Raw genomic sequence first — 10,068 nt, forward strand, 5'->3', positions numbered from 1 at the left:
GTCGAACCTGGATATATTGAAGTGTAAAAAAAGAAAAAAAATGCACACAAACAGCATTGGTGCTGCTCCGAAAGTTAATGTCTAAGAAGCCGATTCTAGACTGCCCAACGAGATGGATGTCAACCTGCGCCATGTTAAAGGGGTACTCCACCGATTTTTTTAGCTACCTCAACTAACTATATTTTCTGACTCCCCGGACTTTAGCCTTTCCGGTATGTTATTTAGCATCGCGAAATTCATAATAGGTGTTGTGAAATCGGCAAATGAAAATGGTGCAAAAACCAATATTCAAATATTCGCGCACTTTTCAGTGCCGTGACGTCAGTGGCAGGCAGGCTTGCCAGTCGAGCAAGTAGTCTAAAAATAGAATATGCCAATCGTTTGTTCCGTGCTGGAGCGCGGATACGGGAGCGAGCTTCCAAAGCACTCATTTGACTCCAAGAAACTGCTTCAAATCCGTTGGGAACAACTTCTGTAGTCAAAAAAATTCACCCCTGCCTTCAACGTTACTAAAACACTCAGTTGGGAAACTCCCATAGAGACAGCTTTCAAAAAGTGGCCCCTATCTGTCTCCGAACACCGAGCTAATGACGAACACAACGCCACCATTTCTCCCGCAGCGGCCACTCGAGGAACTGCACGTGACTTCAATTTTGGCTTTAAGAACAGATCCAGCGGTAGAGGTTACAGGGGTGCCACCCCCATCTTCCCGGCGGACGCGCCGCGTTCAACACCCGAAGTTAAAATGCACCTAGGTCTGGACGCGCTACCTGAAAGGCCCGCTGAGGCATGGTTGTATAAAAACAATATTAATTGTTCCGCAAAACTTTGCGAACTAAAGATGATAAAAACATCACGCACCCATCATTTGGTACTAAACTCCAATAAATTTCATATAAAAAGTGTCTTTTCCGTTTGTTTTTAAGCAAAAACGCTTTCAAAAAGCTCAAGGTGACCACAGTACAGACAAATGATAAAGAGTGGCGCTGCTGTCGCATTTAGCTCGGTCTCGGTGGACGCCAGCGGCCCAGGTTTCGACGGCGAGTTTCCCAACTGAGTGTTTTAGTAACGTTGCCTGCCTTCCACTGACGTCACTTTGTTGTTGTTGCCAGTAGAGACTTTCAGTTTGAAAAACATGGTGAAGACCAAAACTGTAAATTCAATAACTTCGCGAAAAAACAATATTTTGACCTAATATTTGGGATACTATTTTAGCAATGTTTGTTGGTTAATTTAGCAAAATTTCAAGCAAATCGGAGACAATGAAAAAAACGGTGGAAAACGAATTTTGGGTTGATGAATGATTTTAAATTGGGACTTTTCTAATCGCATATCGTTTAGTTGGCCAAAAGAAAGAGGCTAGAAAGTCAGAAGCCAGCTTTTCGGTATGAACATTTGAAAATATAGCGGACTATTTTGTACCTTCTTGCCTTCGAAAGCTCTCCTCCTTTTCACATGATATATCCGCGGTTCCAAAAGCGCGTCACCGGCGCCAAACTGACGTCAGCAGAGCCGAGCTCACGCATTGGACACGAGAACTGCGTCACTCGGACGTATGCGCTCGTCAACAATACATCCGTCGACGAATATTTGGATTCGCGTTCGTGGCCAATGAGTGCCCTGACGGAACTTATTGTCACTGGGGAATGACAAGTTCTATGGTGTGCATAAAAAGCACGGTAGAACCTAGGAGTCATCGCACGGGCGCCGAAGGAATGTCACGACCACGTGATTTCACAATTCGCATTTGAGTTGAGGATTAAAGCTAAGGAGGAAGAAGTAGGAAAATCGTTTCCTATTATAGATGAAGGAGTTCTGCAATGGGCTTTTCCCGCTGTTTTCCTCAAACGTTGGACGCCATCTATCAGAAAGCAGGAGAAACGTTTTTGATGGCCGGTTTTGCCTCCGATTCTAGCCGCTCCAAGCTATGTTGGCCGTGTTGGCTGTCTGAACGCGGCAGGGGCGGATCCAAGGGAGGGGGGGGGAGGGGGGGGGGGGGGGCGACGGGAACGTCCCCCTCCCCAAACTAAGTAGACCCTCGACCCCCATCTGGGAGGGCAATTTGACATGGGCAGACCCCGAACCCCCCCCCCACCCCCCCAAATAAAACCGATTACTGACCTGCTAGGTGGTAGAAGGATCGGTTCTCAAGGACAAGGGTTCAAAATAGGGTAGGTCGCACCCTACCAGGCACACTTGTACTCTGAACGTGGAGAACCATTCCGTCGAATGGGAGAATAGTACCCTTAAAAAATGTTGCGCCCCCTCCCCCCCCCCCCCCCCCCCCAAAAAAAAAAAAACAACAACAACGGAGTACTGGATCTGCCCTTTGGAATGCGGTCAGTAAATGCACTCGGCGTTTGTCTTTCCTCTATTCAACGCGATCGACAAGCACGTACATTTGTTTTCAATAAATGCGTTGAATACGGACGACTTCGTGTGTTTGTACATTTTGCCGAATGGATGGACGACGGGCTTCGCCACGGTGCCCGTTGTAACTGACGGCACGATCGAAGCTCTCTTCGATCGCGCCGTCGTTCGAGTCCAAGTTACAGTTAAGACTTGCATTTTTGAATCGCGAGCTATGCGTTTAACCTGCTCGCAAAATTTAATTGAGAAGAATTTTCATGAATGTGGAAGGCTCCCTCTACAATAATACTACTACTTTATTTGTATATATTTGAGGAGATCCAGGCTGGGGAGGAGGAGAGGAACCTCCTTCCTCTCTAACGTTCCTAGTGCTCTAAAATTGTCTAAAAACCTGGGAGCCTGCACGTACCGATGCCAAATGTTCATCAAAGGGTAATTTTAGTGGTGGCTTTCACCCTGTGAAATTTGAAAACGTAGCTCCATTCTTGCGAAAAATAGGACCAACGAACTTGCCGAGGTCAACGGCGGACGTTTCATGCAGTCAGGACTCAGTACAGGGCGAAGGCAACGCGAGGGGAGGGAGGGCAAACACTCGAAAGGCTGGGGAGGAGAGGAACCTCCTCTCTAACGTTCCTAGTGCTCTCCCTTTAATTCCTCGCCCTCTATTGCCCTCCTCTTCCGTCCCGCCTTCCTAGTGCTCGCCCTTTCTCTCTCCGCCTGGCGTTGCCTTCGCCTGCGCTGCACGTCGTGTCTCCAGCTCGTTGCTCGCCCTCCCGCGGCGGAAACGGGAAGTGCTCTAGTGAGGGCCCCCATTCTCCCGCTCGGGGGGCATGGCAGAACTGCTCGCGTAAATGGCTCGCGAAATGTCATTTCCGAATGCAAACAACACTCTTCACTGTCCTAACGTAGTGCTGCAGTCGGTATGGGATTCTACCTTATTAGAGAGCTTTAGTATTGCATATAGAAGCAAGTGCTGTGGGTTTGCGTTAGAGTTGCGTGCTCTACGTTGCGCATGCGCGTCATTGCCATGCGTCAATCCAAGACCGCACTTTTCGGGCTCCGCGCGCGCGAAGTGTGGAACACGCGAAGCTAGCGCAAACACACCAGTGCTTGCGGTCGCTCATATACCCAACACTAACGCTTGCTACTGTTTGCAGGCTTCCAACGACAACGAAACGTGCTGCAGTGAGCAGACGTGCAAGCAGGCGTTCCTTCGAACTGAAAAGGCTGAGATTGGCAAAACGTGCGGGTTAAAATGAAAGTAACTAAATGTTATAAAAAAAAATTAATAATTCAAAAGCAAATTCCTTTTTCTTTGGTTGGGGGAGGGGGGGATATGGTCTGTGAGAAAATTGGCGGCGATTTCGCAACTTTTGCCATTGTCAAAAGTCGCGACTTAGCACATAAGCTTTACCCACATTTAACGTAATTTTACATGAATTTCTCACATTAGCTACAATGTTCTCATTGTTTTTGGACCATTTATTTTTTAAGTTGATAATTAAAAATGCTGAAATTGGCACCAGTGATGATAATTAGCACACTTTTGATTCTCATGCTTGTTCGCTCGTTTGAAATTTGATCATACGCAACACATTATATTAGAGCTTGAAAAATTATGTACTCAGATATCTTAAATTTAATAAAATTGCGGCAGTATGCCCCCAATTAACGCCACGATAACAAAATATATCATTTAACCTTAATAGTCTTTCAGAAAGGTATGATTTGGTTTTCTTTTTAGCACATGAGAAAGTCTGACGTCGTTATCAAGATAGACAAACAGTCAAACACTGGATGCAATATAAAATCCCATGCGTCCTGCGTTGCTAAAAAAAAAAAAAAAAATATTCAGTTGACTGATTTGGATTATGTCTTTCGGTTTTTGTAGTGAGAACGGTGTTCCTTAATTTCTGCGTTTTGTGTACATATTCTAAAAATTGGATTCATTCTGTTATTCTTGCGATGTTAAAGCAATTAATCATCGAAATACAACAATACTCATTAAAAGGCCCGCAGTTCATTTCACACGACAATAATCTGAGAGAAAAGGCAGCAAGAACGCGCAAATATCAGCACTGATTTTTTAAACCAATGCAATATTCCATGTTATCTCTAAGGTGCATGAAAGACCCTGTCCTTAAAAGGACACTGAAATCTCCGAATTGTTTTGATGTGCATAGATCGAACACGTATGTCACAAAATAAAGTTTCCGCGAACAACTTCTTTAATTAAATAATTAGGATGTGAGACACATCTTCAGTTATGAAAGAATCCGAAATTAATAGCTATATTGAAAAATTAAATCCAAAACAGAGGTTAGTTTCTATTTCGCTCCAGAATTAAAACGTGCGTCCTGGCGTAAGTATCACGCTCAAAGCCGTTTCTGCTTTCAGGCTAAAGAGGTGACATGCGCTCATAACACCCTAGCTTCCTCGTATTACTAGAAATAAGTTTTGTTGCTCAGTGAAACCAGCACACTGGACAAACTCAGCAGCGGCACGCATCTCCGACCCTCACTATACACTCCGTGCGACGCGACTGGCGCGTCGCCGCGCGGCCGGTACCGAAGGTAGGCAGTGAGAACCCCAGAGAAAACGAAACCGAAACCACGCCGCGTACGTTGGTACGCATTGAAGTCGATGCGGTGCGGTTGCGCTGGGTTCACAGCATGAAGTGCTGCCTGTGCTGCGTCATTAAGTGCTTCAATAGTTATGCGTCGTATCTCGTGGAGACAAAGTTTCACAGTTTTTCACCTCGCCGATGTTTTGTGGGACAGCGACAACGATGAAGCCGTGCCGTACGACGCGAGAAATTTGGTCTCCCGATCATGGCTGCCACTGTGTCGGCACGGCTGACATATTCTACACTGCCGCTTTGCGCTCTGCGTTTGTTTGCGTATCAGTGACGCCTACATGTGTCAGCGGCGATGGGACGAACTGAAGTGCCATCCCACACTCGCGGGTATGCAGTGCCAATTTCGTTGGAGGAATGCCCTCCAAAGAAGTTTCGTCCCCATCGTACGTGTCGATGATATTTCCGGACAAGTATGGCATGCAATCTGTACTTCATGAAGAAAGATTCTAACGCTAAAAAAAGTGACAAATATAAATCTAAAGAAAACAACAATGAAACTCGGAATCACTGGAGAATCGAAATTTGAGTATGGAAGTTTATGTGGTGTGCTTTCTTTCTTGATCAGCCTCCTTTTGGATGTGGAAACGCTGACACCCCGAGTTCTGTAGACAACATTTTTTTTCTTCTCGGCTTTAGAGCCACCTATCGCAAAGTGGTTCGAACTGGAAGTACCGTCTACCGGTCCCTTCCTACCTGTAAAGTGTGCACCTCCCACGATGAGTGGTATTACCTGACAGCCTTTGACGGTCAAAGCCAGTTCCCATTTAGTTACGCCGCCCAAACTAAATTTCCACCTGGTTTCGCTATGCCAACTCTTTTTGTTATAACATGTGTTGTGCCAAGTGACGGTCATGTCAAAGTACCTGTGCGCCGAAAATCAGCCCCTCGCACAACAGGTTATTACACAACAGCTGACCGCAAAAGCCCTTGGCGGCCAAACCGTGTGTTGGCCGACAACTTTGCTTTCTCGGCTTTGAAACCACCTTTCGTAAAGTTGTTTCAATTGGAAGTACAGTCCACTAGTTCCTTCCTACCTCTAAAGTCTCCACCTCCCCCGACCAGTGGTATCCTCTTGACAGCCTTTTCATGGTCAAAACCGGTTCCCATTGAGTTACGCCGCCCAAACCAAATTTTCACCTGATTTCCCTATGCCACCTTTTTTTTTTTTTTGTGTAATAAGTGCTGTGTCATGTTACTGTCAAGTCCAAGCACCTGTGTGCCCAAATCTGCACTTTGCACAGCCCGCTATAACACAACATTTTGGGTCCAATATTGGATATCCCGTACAGCTTTATTTCTTTTTTCGTTATAAACATAACTTTCACGCCTGCTGTCCTAAAGAAACTTGGCACTCTTCGTGCACAAACTTAGTGAACATCTCACTCGCCTCCAAATATCATCGTTCCAGCAGTCCTAGGTTTACAGCGACGAGCGAAATAAATTTCGCACTCAGAGCAATTATGGTGGCGGCCGTCTTGTTTTTTGGGAAAATTGCTCCAACTTCTTTTTCGGCCCGACTAGAGAAATTACCCCTAATAACGACTCAAACTCAATATATAAGAAGTGGAGAACAGCAAAATGTCCTTCTGCCCCAGCACTTATGCAACGTCACCCTCAACTTATGGGCTCAAAAAGCAAAGGTTTCGTACGTGCGCGCTTCCGCCGCCACAGCTTGGCAGGCGAAAAGGCGCCGCAGGCTGCTGAACGCGCCTCGCAGTCGAACGCCAGCTCCTCCGCTAGCGGCGCTGCGCGCGTTTTTCAAAGCGCCCCCTATAGTTCCCGCACGGAGTGTATACCCGCCATTTTGGAAAACGAGCGGCGCCACCTATAGGGGGAAGTGGATGCAACGCTGGGCGGGGGGTTTCTTCTCCCCTCACCAGCGTTGTGTCTATTTCCTCCTCTCCCACCTTCCTTTCCCTCGCCCTACCGTCTTGAGTTGTCCCCGAATATAGTGACACGGAGTATAGAGTCGTTTGCGAGCGCCGTCGACACTGGCAAGCTTGCTGGTATCGTTTTTTTACTGGAAGGGAGCGATACCTTGAAATTACACAAAATCAAATTCACCACTAAAATACATCTTTGATAAATATTTGAGATCTCTCGAGTTCAGAGGGAACCTCGAGCGTCTGTAGACAATGTTGCAAACTAATTTGTTTACTCGATACATACATGAAGACAACACATCAAGGCGATTGTTTTCTCTTCCTTGTTTAATCACAAGACCAGCAGGTGCGGTCGTGGCAGTGAAACGGCTGTTCCCATTTCTCTTTCCGGTTGTGCACATAGCAACAACAATAATAATAATTATAATAATAATAATAATGTGTATTTTTCCATCAAACAAATGATGGAGGGAGACCAAGGAAAAAAGCTGCATCATGCAGCTTGACGAGTCCCCGGCCCCCGCTCTCACGCAAATAGCAGTGGCACAAGAAAAAATAAACAAGATGCAATGACATTCAAAAAGTAATCAGGCGGCAATGTTAACGTTTTTCGTTGTAACATGATACGTACATCGAGAGTTCTATGTAACTATGTATTTATGTAATACATGATACCTACCATAGATACATTGAAACGATACATACACAGAAAATGTCACACATATATACATTTAGATATATGCACAGAAAACACGAAGTGCTTTTTGTGTATATACCAATCTGTGGAGCAAAGGCTGTTTGCCTCGATGCTTTATGATTATTTGTTAACCGTGGGCTATTGCGGGGTTTACAACCAAAAAGCAGACAGGCGGTTGTCGTAGCAACGTGAGACCGTCACTTTAGCAAGCAAAAACGTGTGCCAGCCAAACTCACCATCACAGAGACGCGAACTCCGAGGCGCTCGCTCTGCGTGACGCATAAGCGACGCGGCAGCATACCTAATCAATCTGTTGACTTCTATTTACGCGCTAATAAAAAATAAAGGAACAAAAACATTAACTGTCTTTGAAGTGGCAACTGAAAACGCCGGAGTATTCTGAAGGCTGACTCCACGAGCCGTCCCGTCCGCATTGTTTTGCCGGATCACCCGAATCACCAGCCGCCGCTTCGTCGGATGCAGCAGGATAGTATAAGGAAACCCGAAAGAAAAATTAAAACCGCGACAAGGCTTGCTGTCGTTGCTGCAGCCGACAACGGAACAGCGTTTGGGCATGTCGAAAAACTTCTCGAAACGCGCGACCACCGCTGCCTCCCGCAGTCCCGAACCGAACGCTCCACGCCACCAAAAATAGCGGACTCCTGCCTACCGCTGCTGTGCATGCGCCGTGGGAACTCCGGAACTTCGCATGAACGAGGGAGAGTGGCAGAACGTTGACAAAGTGCTGAGCGCGTTTGCGCCTGTTCAGAAGGCAACAATTGACCTGCAAAAAAAGGCAACTCACAATGGCGACTTTCATGGAGCGTGGTTCACGTGTCGTATAGAGACACAAGAACGGAGAATCCGGTCGCTGCTAGCATGGTTGCTGCCATGAAAAAGAAAACAAAACTGCTGCTTAGAAACGATGACGTCTTGTGTCTTCGTTCTATGCTACTAAGGATAGCAGCCGACGCGCTGAGTGATGCCAGAGAAACGAGCAATAAAAACTCGTGGAATTAATGTATTATTATAATGATGAGAAATAAACATTTGTCATAAGGTTTTGACTTCTGTTGAATGCGACCTTATTCCACTTTGAAGCATGGAACAGTAGCAAGCGATTGGTGTACAGTTATTTCGCATCCGTGCCGGGAACCAAGGCAGAGACGACCGGGGGAAAGGGGGTGGGGGGGCTTCTTGACGAAGTTTTCCAAGGTGGGGGGGGGGGGGGGGGGGAGGGGGGAGGAAGGGAGGCATGCCCCCCCCCCCCCCCCCCCTCTCCCCGAACCATAGCAAAGGCGTCGACTGCGGTGGCGCTGGCGGCTCTCCGAAGTCAGAGCCATAAATACGGGGAGTTTATATGGCTCTGTCCGAAGTTTCAAGGGGGGGTGGGGGGGGATTATTCCGATACTCAGGCATCGAGGGAGTCTTTCCACGGCGCCGTTTTTGTTTTCCATTCCTGCAAGCGCCGCCCGACCGAGCGCTGCGACAAGGTGCCCCCTAGAGTAGCGAGCAGGAGCACTAGAGCCTATACAGTTACTCTAGTGCTCCTGCTCGCATGAAACGTTCTCGACGAGAAAACAACAGTTCAAAAAGAGAGACCGAAGGCTACGGAAAACGGATGTAAAAGAAGAGAAAGCAGACGGATTGCCACAGAGGAGAGGAGGGTGTAGTTTTTGTTTATCCGTTTTTCTCCTCCTTGAAAGAAAGATACGCAAGAACGCTTCCTTTCCTCAAACTCTTTCTCTCTCGGTGACATAATTCTTTTTCTCCCTAAAGCCAACTAAACCTCTCTCTACCTCTCTCTCTCTCGTCGACGAGTTGGTCAGTTGTCCGTTGAAGTTGAGTGCGTCATGCCGTCCGACTGAGCAAGAATCAACTTGCCTTCTGGCGTCTGGCTCCTGGCGTGGACTTAAAGGGCAGCTCCGCCGTCAATTTGAGCGTTTTTATCAAAACATATTTTCGGAAAGGGTACTCAAAATTTAGCCTATAGCAGCGGTTAAATCATGAAAAAACTGTTTACATAATTTATAATCGTTAAAATACGCTGAAACCGATACCGAAACTAACTTGCCACTCGACTGGTCCGCCATTTTGACGTGACGTCACATATGGTATAAACACTCGCACGTGTGCAGTTTGAGCCTGGCCAGCCTGGCAGCAGGTCACTGTTTTGTGTTCGTGCCGCGGATAAAAATGGACTCATCAGGCTCGTCTGAATCGAGCAACGATGAGGATATGCTGCTAGATGTTGAGGACGATGACGATAACCCGTTCTCATACGATCCGCCGGCATCGCCTCCGAAAAAACCGCCAGCGGCGGCTGCATTCGTGATCCGCCGCCATGTGGACCCAGATGCCGCTTCCGAAGCGGAATGGTAAGGCAGCTTTTGTTGCTAGCACGCCAAGAAAAACTGATCGACGTTATGCCTTTTAATTGGAGGCACTTTTTGTTATATCTTGGGGTCTGACAATAGACG

Source organism: Ixodes scapularis, unplaced genomic scaffold, assembly GCF_016920785.2.
Source record: "Ixodes scapularis isolate PalLabHiFi unplaced genomic scaffold, ASM1692078v2 PGA_scaffold0__279_contigs__length_252992795, whole genome shotgun sequence".
In the NCBI taxonomy this organism is placed as follows: domain Eukaryota; kingdom Metazoa; phylum Arthropoda; class Arachnida; order Ixodida; family Ixodidae; genus Ixodes; species Ixodes scapularis.